Genomic DNA, 15517 nt, shown 5'->3' with positions numbered 1-15517 from the left:
CTGTCACTGAGAAATTCAAAGACTATTTGTGGGGCAACAAATTCCTGGCTTTTACAGACAATAACCCACTTGTCCACCTGAACACAGCACACTTAGGTGCCACTGAACAGCGGTGGGCAGCCCAGCTGGCAAACTTTGACTTTGACTTGAAATATCGCCCTGGCTCTGCAAACCAGAATGCTGATCTTTTGTCCAGGTTGCCACAAGATGCAGAACCCACCCAGCAGACCCAAGCAGAGACAGCAGTGGTGTAATCGGAGGACACCCCTGAAACTGAAGACCATTGGAAGCATTGTCAGGAAGGAGACCAAGCACTGGTCCAAGTGAAGCGGTGGGTGGCAAGAGTACACTTCCCACTACCTGAGGAAAGGAAAGCCAGTCAGCCTGCAGTAAAACGCCTCTTGCGAGAATGGAGCCGGTTATACATCCAGGAAGGTGTGTTGAAGCGGAGAACCCAAGAGCGTCATACTGGGCTGAACCTGCCTCTGTGTTTAGTGTCCTGTCTGTCTGTAACTTTGTGTGGTAGTGTTACCACTGACAGGTCTCTCTTGAAAATGAGACCTTGTGTCTCATTAGGTGCGTTCACACCGGAGTACTTTGGTGTACTTTTCCCACAATAGTTCATCAGAACTACGATATATTTGCGTTCACACCAAAAAGCCCCAGGAACTAAAGTAGCTCAACTTAGTTCGCGAGACTCGCTTTTCAGTCCCTGCTACAGAGCAGGGTCTATCGTGGGAGAAAGTAGTTCGTACGTCTGATTGGCTGTGCGGAATGCAAACCACGCCCGTTTGACTCAGAATTTTTTGTTGTAAGCGGCCATTGTATTTCCTCGCTTCGCAGCACACACGAAGAGATTCCTTTTGTGAAAGCAGTTATTATAGCAACACTAAATAAATCAATTGGAGCGGTGGAGTGATGAGGATGTGTCTGCGCTTCTGGCGATTGACTCGGAGGACGCGAAGCGCCACATTCAGAAGCTTCTACTGAATGCAGTTTCTGTGGCTCTGCAAAGTTAGCAGACCTGGCAAAGTCATGTCGGGACGACTACCAAGGTAAAATAAAATACATGCACTGCACTGTTTTAATCTGCACAATACTGGTCTTAGATGTACTTTTATTTGCTCAGTAGATCGAGCTAGCCATGGTAGAACTTGCTAACGTTAGGTCCAAGCTGGCTAATAACATCTAGCTAGCTAGCTATTCTCATCCATGCCCGCTATGAACACGTTTTGACTTGTGAATAAGTGTGCAATGTTCTGTAATTTGCTTCACTAACTCATGGCACTAATCGTGTGTTTCAGGCGAGGTGTTTCTCTCAGGATTAGAAACTAGTTTTCCCCTCCGGGATAAAACGAGAATATAACGTTAGCAATTAGCATGCTAGCTGGACATAATGCTACCTCTGTGGCTAATGCATAGAGGTAAACAATAGATTGTAGTTGAAGTAATTTCAAGTAATTTGCAACATTCATTCTACATGTTAATGGTAAAAGCTTAAACAGTTGATTACCTGCATGCCACAAAGACTGATGTTCTAATATTTTTGCACATTTAAGTAGAAATGTAATTGAAATTCTATTTACTGCCTAAACATTGTTCCTTGTATTATCCTAAATAGTTTGACCTTGTTTCCTCAGAAGGCTTCTCAGACTACATGGAGGATCCCTCAGAGAAACACAGTTTCCACGTTCAGTTCCCCCCCGCTGAGAGTAGGCAGCTCCACACCCTGTGCCCGGTCAGCGGACTACCATCCTGACCGCTGCTGCCATACTGCAGCAAACAGGAGGGAACGGAGGTGAAAACACACTTTATACATTTAGATATGTGGAGCACAAAGAAAAGCATTGCTAAAAAACATTTAGCAGCTAAACTGTGGATAACAAGTAAACCACATTGGTTTGTTATTCAATATTCAAAAGCTTTTTGAATCATTACATGTCACTTGTTAGACGCTTTTATCCAAAGCTTACATACTCAATACTGTGGGCAATCCCCACAGGAGCACTTTGGGGTGAAGTGTCTCAGGGACACAACGACATGCTGACTGCAGTGGGGTTTGAACCTGTGCTCCCCTGATCCGAACACCAATGCACTTATCCACTGCGCCACACATCTCCATCCTTTACTCAAGTAGAAGTACAGATACTCGTGTTTGAAATACTCTGGCAAAACTTCTTAAGTAAAAGTAAAGAGGGCTTTGAAATGTACCGGTACTTAAGTAAAAAGTACCCATAACTACCAGCTGTTTTAAAGAGTACCTGACCTCCCTTTATATTAATAGAACAATAATGTCATTGTTAGCTAATGAATGTTTCCATGCTGAACAACGGCAACATGACAACGTTTTCATTGGTCCCTCTTCTTTAGAGAAGACCAGGAAATGATGGATACACGGATCGTGTTCAAATCAATAGGCACGCAATGACTCTAAATAATAATGATCACGCCACCAAACACACATTCAAACTAAAGGAACCAGCCTGTTTGGGAAATGTGAGAAGTAGAAAGTACAGGTATTTGTGTTCAAAATGTAAGAAGTAGAAAGTACAGGTATTTGTGTTCAAAATGTAAGAAGTAGAAAGTACAGGTATTTGTGTTCAAAATGTAAGAAGTAGAAGTAAAAAGTGATCAGAAAAATAAGTAGTGGAATGTACTTAAGTACAGTAACGAGGTATTTGTACTCCGCTACTTCCTACCTCTGACCAACGTGTATCTCTATATTCAGAGCACCCAGTATAAGACGGTGGAGCGGGTGGTGCAGACTCTGAAGAACCTGTGCTGTGCTCTGGACGAGACGGAGACCCAGGCCATCACTGAGGCCGTCAAAAGGCTGAAACACTCCGTCAACTTACCCCAGACACGCTCCCCCAAGGTGGGCTAACACTCTGCTTCACACGTTCATACAGAGCGTTGTTTACATGTTAGGAAGTGTTTGTAAGATCAACTTGTTTTGCTTTGCAGATGGGGTCCACATCGTCTGGTCAATCGTCAAATGGTACGTACACACAGTCACACTCCACCTCCACTTATTTAATTTAAATGTGATTGTTGCAGCTTATCATGTCAATGTGGTGCAAAGGTGCATTACAGACAGAAATAACTTTTAAATAAAGTCACTGTCAAGTGTCTAAGGCTATTTAAAGACTATGTGGCTTATTCTATTACGGTATGAATCATTCAAAGCTTCATAGCATCATTAATGCTTGCATTAAAATTGTAAAACGTTTAATTTGTATCTATTTGTCCCTATCATGTCCTGAGAGCCCTCCATCCCCCAATTGCTAGTGCCTTCACCATTTAAAATGTTAATAGTCAAATCAAAGGTGTTCCCTGTGTTCCTCCTGTTGTGTGCCTGCAGAGACAGATTTGGACAATGTTGTGTCGTTGTTGCGATTAAACTGATCTTGTATCTTGCTTATTTCACCTTAGGAAAGTGGGCACGCGATGACAGCTTCCTTGACACCATCATGGCGATGGCCCGCCGTGCCATGGTCAGCAAGGAGAATGAGGACCTGCGTGCCAAGGAGATGCACGACGAACGGCTGCTGCATTCACACAAGGCCCAGGAATCGGGCGACCAGCTGCTCATGGTGCCAGGTGGAGCAACAAAATACCTTTCAGGCTGGGCTTCTGGCAGTGCTAAGCGAGCTGATTAAATCCAACAGGCCTTCAATACAAAAATTAAGAAAAACTTGTCGTTGATAAACTGTACAATGACTTGTTGGGAGGCGTGTGGTGCAGTGGTCTGGTGCGTTGGTGTTCGGATCAGGGGAGCACAGGTTCAAACCCCACTGCAGTCAGGATGTCGTTGTGTCCCTGGGCAAGACACTTCACCCCAAATTGCCTACACCTGGGACAGTTCATTTTGTATTATTGTGATTATATATATATATATATGCCACTGTTATTAATACTGACACCTAACTTTGCACAAAGGTGTGTCTGCTGCTGAGCCTACCTATTGTTTTTATATATATATATATATATATATATATATTGCCACTGTTATTATATTGTTTTGATACTACTGACACTTATTGATCTGCTGCTGATAAATAAAAGAGAACCTACATGCACGGCACTAGCATCATGACTGTCTTTGTTTAAACCAGCAGCAGTGCAGCGGTACACAGACTAACCTGTGTGTGTGTAACGTAGTTCTTCAGGTGTGCATGCTTAACATGTATGTTAACATGTATGTATACAAACGTTTTTAAAGAGCTTTCAACCTCATCCCATTGTCTTTAACACACATTTAACATAATATACTCATTAATATACAAATATACAGTATGATACTGACATTTAATCTTTGCACTAAGGTGTCTGCACTATTATAATTGTGTCTGTTGACTGGTAAATAAAAGAGAACCAAATGCACTGTACAAAATATCAGCTTTATTGTCAATTTACAATTTCCATGCTGTTCAGATGCCTCTCCACAACGTTGCTTCCAGGCGAATACAGAGGAGTTGAAAAGAGCCCTTGGACATTCGGAAATCTTCGATCCACTGCACACGTTGGCAGCACCTCCCACCAGGCCGACGTTCTATTGTTCACCCAGAGTTCCGTAGTATTCGCATATCTGGAACACATACAAAGACACAAATTAGCCCTACATAACTCCATAAATCCTACATTAGATAGTATTAATGTGATTTAATGAACGTACCATTGCTGTTCTTTGGGCGTGATAACGGCCATCATCCTCGGCTGTACAACGGCGAAACATGTCCATCGTGTGTGATTTCGTCGTCTAATCCTTTTGTTAAGGCTTCTTAACCGCCTTCGCCTCCGACTCAGCATTTCTATTGCATTTGAATGGTCGATCTGTATTTGTATTTGTGGCTGAGTTATTGGCTTAAATAACTCCGTTACGAAGCTGTATAACACGACCATCAAAACGTCAACTCCATACCGTGTCTGAGGTCGGAAGGTAAACAGAAGCATCCAGCGGAAGCGGAAGTTTTTTTTCTTCTTCTCTCAGTTTTTTGGCGGATTGCAACTTTAAGGTGCATACCGCCACCTACTGTACTCGCCGTGAAGTTGTTTGCAGCCTGCCAGGAAAAGCTAAGCATAAGAAGAATAAGTGACGTCAGCGGCTCATTTGCCTAATCCACCCCCAGGAACTCATTTTGGTGTGAACGCGATCTGCTTTAGTTCGTCAGAACTAAAAGAACTCTCATGAACTAAAGTTCTCAGGAACTACTGTGGGAAAAGTACTTGGTGTGAACGCGCCTAATGAGATTTTACACCTGTATAAATAAAGGCTAAATAAAAAAATAAAAAAATAAAAAAAACCTCTCCAAAATTGTGGTGCCCACTGGCAAGACACAGGAGCTGTGGGAAAAGTATCACCAAGCCCCAGGACACATGGGCATAGCCAAGATCGATGCCCTGCTGAGGAAGACTTTCTACTGGGTAGGGATGGGAACTGACCTACAGACATGGGCGTCCAATTGTGCGAGCTGCACCCAACAGAAAAAGGGGCCAGAGGTAAGAGCACCTTTGGTTCCTATCCTAACATCATACCCTTTGGAAATGGTCTCAATCGACTACCTGTCTCTTGGCCGGCATGGCGACACTTACCCTTATCTATTGGTTATGACTGACCTTTTCACAAAGTATGGATGGGCTATCCCTACAAAAGACCAGACGGCAGCCACCACAGCTCGTGTTCTCTGGCGACACCTCATCCAGCCATGGGGTTGCCCGGAACGTATCCTGTCTGACCAAGGGGGAGCCTTTGAGTCAAACCTGGTAGCACAGCTGTGCAGCCTTTATGGGTGTGCGAAGGTCCGAACCACACCCTACAGGCCCCAAGGAAATGGGGCCTGTGAAAGATTTAACAAGACTCTGTTGTCTCTTCTAGGATCATTGAGCTTGGAGGACCAAGTACACTGGCCAGACCACTTGCCTTCTCTGCTCCAGATGTATAACAATACCACTCATGAGACGACTGGAATGACCCCACATGTTGTAATGTTTGGCCGGAATGCCCGCCTGCCTGTTGAAACTGCGGTGAGAGCACCACCACTGACTCAGAGACATGACCTGGTAGGCTGGGTACATCAGCATAACCTGAACTTGCAGAGAGTCTACAAACAAGTGGCAGCAAGGACCAAAGCAAACAGACTACGAGACAAGGACAGGTACGATCGGAAAGCAAAGCACCTCCCCTTGTTACCCGGAGAGCGGGTGCTGTTGCGAAATTTCCGCCGCAGAGGGGAGGGCAAGGTAGCGCCCCACTGGCAGCCCCAACTCTATGTTGTTCATGATTCATGATTTTCTGAAATGCTGCGGTGTTTTCTGAAATGCTGCGGTGTTTTCTGAAATGCTGTTGTGTTTTCTGAAATGCTGCAGTGTTTTCTGAAATGCTGCGGCGTTTTCTGAAATGCTGTGGTGTTTTCTGAAATGCTGTGGTGTTTTCTGAAATACTGTGGTGTTTTCTGAAATGCTGTTGTGTTTTCTGAAATGCTGTTGTGTTTTCTGAAATGCTGTGGCGTTTTCTGAAATGCTGTTGTGTTTTCTGAAATGCTGTTGTGTTTTCTGAAATGCTGTGGTGTTTTGTGAAATGCTGTTGTGTTTTCTGAAATGCTGTGGTGTTTTCTGAAATGCTGTTGTGTTTTCTGAAATGCTGTGGCGTTTTCTGAAATGCTACGGCGTTTTCTGAAATGCTGCGGTGTTTTCTGAAACGCTGTGGCATTTTGTGAAATGCTGTTGCGTTTTGTGAAATGCTGTAGTGTTTTCTGAAATGCTATAGTGTTTTCTGAAATGCTGCGGTGTTTTGTGAAATGCTGCGGCGTTTTGTGAAATGCTGTTGCGTTTTGTGAAATGCTGTTGTGTTTTGTGAAATGCTGTAGTGTTTTCTGAAATGCTGTGGCGTTTTCTGAAATGCTGTGGTGTTTTCTGAAATGCTGTAGTGTTTTCTGAAATGCTGTGGTGTCTTGCACTTCAGGGCCACCGTATAACCTTATCCCTTTTATTTTAAATTGTATAATGTCTGAGTTTTTTTGCTGTCCGCAAGGAAAAGAAATGGGGCTCAGAGCCTCAGAATACTGAAATCTGTATTTTTTGTCATCTCTTTTTCCTTCTAATTTGTTATTATTTGGTGCAGGCACGAAACATACTACCAATAGAAATACATTGCTTCTAAAATCGTTCTGTGTCAGAATACTGAAATCTGTATTTTTTTAAATCTGTTTTTCATTCTAATTTGTTATTATTTACATTGCTTTTAAAATCGTTCTGTGTGACACGAAAAAAATGACTATAACACGAAATGCCGTGAGACTGTGTTGGAATGTGTGTGCAGATAACAAGTCTAATAAAGGACTCTAGTTTGTGTTTGGACAAGAAACGCAGAAGCCTGTGAAGGCTTTCTGGCAATGTTGCCATTGATGAACTTTCATTAAAATGTATGGAATGTATTTTTTGTTCACTCTATGAATGTTGAAGTCTATGTGCCACAACATGCAAGACGATAAAGAGTACATTTCTCCACTAGCTCTGATTATATTGAAAAACAAACAAATAACACATACCATCATTTATAACTTGGCTTACTTTAATACTCAAATATCAGAAGTTGTTATTTATGTTGCTTAGGAGAATAGACAATTTAGTGGGGCAGCTTAGCTAGAAATTCCATAACAATTGTGCATTGTGTGATACAAGCATCAAATTCAGTACACAAACATTTTGATATGGAGGCATCATGAATTTTCAATATGGCCGCCATTTTTCAAGATGGCCGCCAGCGACAACTGTTGTTAGATGGAATTTCATATTCACGATGAATATTATGTGATAGAATCATCAAATTTGGTACAGTTATAGCCAAAGACATGCAGAACATGAAGCCATCATGAATTTTCAATATGGCAGCCATTTTTCTAAATGGCAGTGACAACGGTTTTTAGGTAAATTTTCATGTTAACAATGGATATAATGTGATATTGAGGCTATAAGTAGAATTTTTCTACCATGCATAGCACTTGGGAACTATCGTTTCGATAATACATTTTTCAAGATGGCGGCCAAGATGGCAGCCAACTAACGAAAAATGGTAGTTGCAATATAGCTGCATAGACTCGTCTGATTTGGGTTATCTTTGAGTCGATTCACATATTTCTTTTGATTCTGGGGCCTGTTGCACCAGTCGTTATTAAATGGTGACTAGGCCTAGGTGTTGACTAACTCGAGATTTAGTCACTACTAAATTGAAATGGGTTGCACCATTCACGACTAGTTCTTAGTAACAACTAAATATTTACACCACCCAGGAGGTGGTGTAAGTGATGACTAGTGCGAGGAAGTAATACTAGTGTCTTCAAATCTGCTAAAAAACAAACACCCTTGACAAATATCTGTTTAGGTTGTCATTGCAAGTAACTATAACGTTAGTGTTAGGACGGAGGTGGGCTGAAACATTGAAGCTAACATTAGCTAGCTAGCAACAGTAACCAAGTAAGGGTGATCACCTTCCTTGTTTACATTTTACTTGCTTGCCGATTGGCTATTTGGATTGAGTAACTAGTTAGTAGTAACTAGTTAAGACAACGCCTAAGTGGCCGTGGTGCAACCAAAATTAGACACCAACTAGTATGCGACTAACTAGTAGCAACTAAGGGTTTAGTCAGGGTTTAGGCGTGACTAAATGCTTGGGTTTAGTCACAAGATAAGACAAACTGGTGCAACCCTGTCCAGAATTCAAATTATGAACTTCAGAATTCCTCAGAAGCTACAATTCAAGACTCAAAATATGTCATGACAATACATTTTTTCAAGATGGCGGCCATGCCTAGTAGAAATTGTATGAAAATTGTAATTTGTACGAGCAATACATTGCATTTATCTGATTTGGATATCAGTTAGGGTTAGGGTTAGGGTTGTGTGTGTAGAGTTGTGTCCATTCACATTTCTATGAAATAAAATTGCCCAGAATAGAGTGGATGTCAAAGCACAACCAGGGCACACTGGTGACACCACTGCTGTGAAACTCAGCATGGGGTTCAGCGTCAGCTAAATACACTCTGCTTTATAATGCTTTACTTGTAAGTGATAGTTTAGTAGTAGTGTAGTTTAGTTTCCTAAATGCTATCTAATGTTAGCCCCACATCTAGTTAATATGCACATTAAGATGTAGTTAGATAGCCGCACCTGAATTGACAGGAAGTGCCAGCACGGGAGAGCCGAGCCAAGGGTAACGGGGCTTTAAATGACTTTCATTTAGTTATCCGGATGGTGTACAGATTGCAAAGGAATTAAATGCCACTGGATGAACGATCGGAATAGGTGTAGGGCAGTTACTACATCTGAACCTAGTTGTATCCCATATCTCAATGTGCTTTTGCAGAAGATGAGCTTTGGCTGGCATTTGGAACTGGAAAGGGTTTTCGATACCTTGCAGCCCATGCAATTGCAGCAGGGCCTGAGAAGGCATGTGCACTTTCAGTGTTCCATGCATTGACGGGCTGTGACACTGTATCCAGCTTTGCTGGCCATGGGAAGAAGACTGCATGGGCTGTGGACTGTCTTTCCAGAGCTTACACATGGCCTGTTAAAACTATCTTCTGCCCCAGATGACATACCACAGGAGGTAATGGCGATGACCGAGAGGTTTGTTATACTGCTCTTTGACCGAACCAGCCCATGCACAGAAATAGACACTGCAAGGAGGAAGTTATTTGTGAAGAGGCACAATGTGCTGTCAATCCCACCGACAAAGGCTGCCCTAGAGGAACATTTGAAGAGAGCAGTTTAGCAAGGAGGGCATGTGTGGGGCCAGATGCTGATGTCTACACCAAAACTACCTTCACCATGTAGATGGGGCTGGTCTAAGACATCTGAGGGCTACTATGCACCCTTCTGGACATGCCTACCAGATGCAGGTCAGTCCAGCTATGAACTTGTCTCCTGCCAATGTAAGAATGGTTGTGTTTGGCAGTGCAAGTGCAAAAAAGCTGCCTTAGAGTGCACAGCTCTCTGTTACTGTGAAGGGGAGTGCTGAATGGACTTTCCCGCGCTGGACCTAGTTAGACAGTATCACATATTTTGAGTCTTGAATTGCAGCTTCTGAGCAATTCTGAAGTTCATACATTTGAATTCAGATTCATAAAAAATATATGAATTGACACAAAGATCATCCAAATCAGACGAGTCTATGCAGCTATATTTCAACTAACATTTTTCGGTAATTGGCTGTCATCTTGGCCACCATCTTGAAAAAGGTATCATCCAAATGATAGTTCCCAAGTGCTATGCATGGTAGATACATTCAACTTATATCACATTATATCCATCATTAATATGAAAATTAATCCTAAAAACAGTTGTCACTGGCGGCCATTTTGAAAAATGGCTGCCATATTGAAAATTCATGATGGCTTCATGTTCTGCATGTCTTTGGCTATAACTGTACCAAATTTGATGATTCTATCACATAATATTCATCGTGAATATGAAATTCCATCTAACAACAGTTGTCGCTGGCGGCCATCTTGAAAAATGGCCGCCATATTGAAAATCCATGATGCCTCCATGGCTACAAGTGTACCGAATGTGATGCTTGTATCACAAAATGCACAACTGTTATGGTTATCTGCCCCACTAATTGCCAAGAAGGATCTAGGGCAGGGGTCTCCAACACGTCGATCGCGAGCTACCGGTAGCTCGCAAGCCCTCAATAAGTAGCTCGCCAAGTACTGCACCGAAATTCACTCACAAAACCTTATTATTTATCTTTTCTGCACATCCAACACATTGTTTCACATCGTGAGGTGACACAGAATCGATGGGTACATACATTATCACTCAATGATACGAACTCGCGACTTTATAAACAAAAACAGACATCAAAACATGTGGCGCTAGGTAGCTAAAAACGCTAACATGGCTTACCTTGTGTCGTAGTCTGGTCAAAAGTGGTCTTCAATGGCATTAAAACGATAAAAACGCTGCTGAAGTTAATCCATAGGTTAATCCAATGTGTCTGTGTCCCTTTGAAATGATTTCTGATAATCCATGAGCAATAAACCTGCTTTTCCATTTCCAGATGTCAGAGCTAGAGTATAGGTTCGCTCTGATGCAAAACTGCATGCGCGAAGCCCCCACATTTTTTTTGTACCATGTGTGTGAGAGGGGAGATTCCCCTTTGATTCTATTGGCTCTAACGGTCAGAAAGAGATTTCATTCGTCAAAATCGACCAATGGGTTCCAGAGAAACGGTAAAACCCCCATTTCCACCCAAATCACCTCAGAGGTGGAGTTTTTTTTGCTAAACCTCTCTAAAAAGGTCAAATGTCACTTGTTTTGCATCAATCTTGATACAGGGTACTTATTATATGTTGTACTTTGGATTCCTAAAGCTACCTTACCATCATCCAAGGGTAGTTTTCACTATAAGTAAAAAATAATCTTTGGACGGACACTATAATTTACAGTTTTTTACTATGTTCAATCTGAATTTTCTTTAAAATGAAAAACATCTATATTGTTCTGACTTTTCTACATCCAACTCACAGGTTTATCATTACTTTCAGAAAAAAGATTATTAATTTAACCCTTTTAGAAGGGAAGATATGGTCATTTGTTCTGGGAATGTCATTTTCGAGCCTGAGACCTGAAAAACAGGCTCAGGGCTAAACAGGTTGAAGGTCGTTTTCTCAAAATTAGTTTTTTCTCGAAATGTCCACTTCAGTAGCACTTACATACACCAAACCTTCCAGTTATATTCCTATCAATATTCTGAAGGTTTTTACAGAAGGGTTTGTTCATATATCATTCATAGCCTGAATTATATAACATTTTATACCTAAAAACATGACGAAAATTGGTATTTTATGGCTCTTGACAGTATTTTCTGATTTATGGAGTGATAAAGAGATATCCAAAATCCCTTCTGTAAAAACTTTAGATGCTAATATGACTACAAAATGAAACAAGAATTTTGAACCTGACTTTATCCAATGTACAGAATTGTGTTCCTGAAATGTATTAAAATATGCGCATATTTAATGTCTTTGTGGCTCATTTGCATATTTAAACATGCTATTTCAGAAAACTTGTAATACAAAAAACAATTGTCTTAAAGGTAGGGTAGGTAAGTTTGAGAAACCGGCTCGAGATACACTTTTTGTTATATTCCATGGAATGCTCTTAACATCCCGATAGCAATGAATATCTTAAGTGCTTTGACAAAAAATCCATAAAAAAATGTCATCTGTGGAAGCCGTAATACTGTAAAAAGTACGACCAATCATTTTAGCCGGCTCGGCTAAAATAACTGGATGGCCTACAGTACCTGCCTGTCAGCCTTCCATCTGTGCACAAACTTATCTCGTGCCCTCATTGGTCATGTGCGCGTTCGTGTGTGTTGGAGGAGGGGCTCTATAAGGAAGTGGCAGATTTTTTCCGGTTGTGTTATTTCAAATTCTAGCGATCTCGAGCCGGTTTCTCAAACTTACCTACCCTACCTTTAATGTAAGTAATTAACTGGAGACATTTTTAGCTGATATCTTTAAATTAAAAAGATTACCCTATTCACCTGTAGTGTCTCGCCTTAAGGAAAGATAACACCGACAGGGTGATCAGGATCCCGACGCCAAGTGGAGGGATCCTGATTACTGCCTTGCAGCACATTATCCCTAACATAACTAATAGTAGAGCTTTTCAGGGAGAGAATGTTACACTTCTGAATTTATAGAATGTGTTTTAATGGATATCAACAGTTCTCAATACCATTATCGAAACAAATTCACTGAAATTGTGCCATCGTGCTGTGGATAATGTCTGGTCTTTATATAGCCACAGAAAGAGGCGAATGAAAAGCTAATTTTCCTGCTTCTATCCCAGCATCCTCATTCAGTCAGGGCTCCGGTTTTTCACTATGTCTTGGCAAGGCACAGTAAACAGCTCTGCCAGAGCCAGTCAGCCAATATGGTGTAACTGATTTAAGGCGGATTAGAGATTCCTGTGCTAAGCCTGAGAGAATCCTCTCAAATATTCACAGACGGACTGAATTAGTGAAAGAAACAATAGCCTTGTTCAATGCATCATATGTCAAATGTTTGTGTCCTGTGATACTTGCATCCACTGTAGGTGGGTGGCTTTAAGACTCAAGAACATGTGACATGATTATGTTTTAAAGCCAGTCAAAGCCTTACATGTCCTTATGATATCTGAAAAAGAGCTCATTTTATAAATAGACATTGCTGGCTTTACCAAAAACATTGCAACTGTTTTCCTCAAGCCTGATGTTCTTATTTCCTCCTTAAACAGTGACTTTTCACTATTTTGTGGAAAAGTGTTCAGCTCAAAAGAAAGTGAAATGTTCTTGGTTAACTACAGTTGAGATGTGCCAGCACTCTGTTTTATTCTAATGCTAGTCAGCTCTAAAATCAATGTACACAAACGTATGTATATTATGTAAAGATTAAATATCCTATCGCGGTACTACATGGAGTTTATCTTCCATCCACTTAGGCTTTTCACATATTCAAAACTGTGAGTTAAAGAAGACATTCTGCAAATGTTCAGGTTTACATTTTTATTTAGTTTCTCTGCTGTAACATGTTTACATGATTTAATGTTCAAAAAGGGGTGCCTGATTGATGGAGCTTGAACTTGTAACTTGTAACAAACAAGCTGAACATACAGTATCACAGTAACAGAATCATTTAAAATATCACTTCTAAAATTCACAATGATTACTTATTAGAAAACATTCGGGTGTATTGTCATTGTTATAGCATGGCCACTTACATGACATAACATGTAATTTAGCTGATGCTTTTATCCAAAGAGACTTACAATAAATGCAAAAACCGTCAGCCGTGGCTTACTTGTTCTGACTGCATTATTACAATAGCCAACAACATTCAGTTTAACCCAGTGTCACGATCCTAGTGTTATGTCACGATTTTAGTTTTGTCTGTCTTGTTTGGGTTTTATTTTGCAATTCTGTTCTCCCTGGCTGCTTCTCAGGTCGATTAAATGGAATCCTTGCGTCCCTCACTTGCGTCGTTTCCCTGTGTTTAGTCCCTCCCACCAGGGAAGCATGGAGAGACACAAGGAAACCACGAGAAGCAGGGAAATTAGTTTTAAGAGCAATGGGACGTCCTTTCCTCCGGAGCGTCACGTGAAGCGACCTCCGTTTGTGATGACGCCGCACAGCTGATCGTCTGACAGCAGCCAGCTCTGTCCCCGTTATTTTCACACACACCCCCGCCTCTGTTAGTACACATTTACTGACACAAACATTTAACAATTCAGAGAAGAAAAAGAGATATGTTATCTATCAAAACCCAGTTAGATTAACATTCATTGGATTGCACACTTTGTTTGTTTGTGTGGATATGTAGCAAATTAACATTTTAAATAGCACTTAATGACTGACTGAATGGAAATGACAATAAATGAAAATGTAAAACGAAAAAGCGATCATGAAAATGTTTCCAATAAATGAATAAAATAATTTTTGACCACTTGTTCAGATATATCACATAGGCCTATTTGTAACTGAATGATACATTAATTGAAACAAAACACAGTATAAACTGAGGAGTGAGTTTCATGTGTTTTCTTCACTCCGCTGGGAAACTGCTCTTATGTCAAGAAGCAACAGATCAGTGCATGCGCTGCATCGTCCAATCAGTGAGCGATACACAGTAAGGGGGCGGGGAGAGTATCTGAGGATGGTCTGGTGGTTCCTCGGTTATCGCTCCTCCATTATCGCTCCTCGCTCCTCGATCCTCCGGCAGAAATAAACGCCATGGGACGCTACTCAAGATGGCGCAGACAAATCAACTTCCGGTGATACCGAGGACTGACGAGCGAGGAAATGAAAATAACCGACCTGAGATGCATCCCTGTCTCTTGTCTTCCTTCCTGTGTTTTTCCTCCTGTGTCTGATTGTCTGATTGTGTTCACCTGTTGCCCTTGTGTTTCTGCCTCCCCTGCCCAGCTGTGTCTTGTCCTGTGATTACCCCTCTTTGTATTTAGTCTTGTCTTCCCCTGTGTTCCTTGTCGGTTCATTGTCTTTCCTATCTCCCTCCATGTTGGTCACGGTCAGTTTTGGTGTTGTTGCTACCTTGTGCTACCTATGTGTTTCATGCCATGTTTTTGTTCATTAGCTTTTAAAATAAAGCTCGCTTTTTGTTTCTAGACCTTTTTACCTTTTTTTGTAGTCTGCATTTGGGTCCTACCTTTTTCCACGGATTCCACACCCAGTGATAATCGGCAATGAGAGATACTGTAAGCGATAATGTACTGCAGCATGAAGCATCATTATTGTATTACCTGCAGTTTAATAGAGCCTTTCATTGTTAAACAGTTTGTATTTAAATGTACAATATTAACCTGGCAGCATATCAAACACCAACATGTGGATGGTACCATTTTGTTCAAGGAAAGCATATCCATAAAGAAGTTTTGGCTTTTCTTTTAAATGAAAATGCTTTCATGGCCAACATTCACAGCTGAGCCGTGTCAATAGCAGGAAGGTACATGTACG

Source organism: Trematomus bernacchii, unplaced genomic scaffold (genome assembly GCF_902827165.1).
Source record: "Trematomus bernacchii unplaced genomic scaffold, fTreBer1.1, whole genome shotgun sequence".
Lineage (NCBI taxonomy): Eukaryota > Metazoa > Chordata > Actinopteri > Perciformes > Nototheniidae > Trematomus > Trematomus bernacchii.
Note: the sequence above shows the minus strand (reverse complement) of the source record.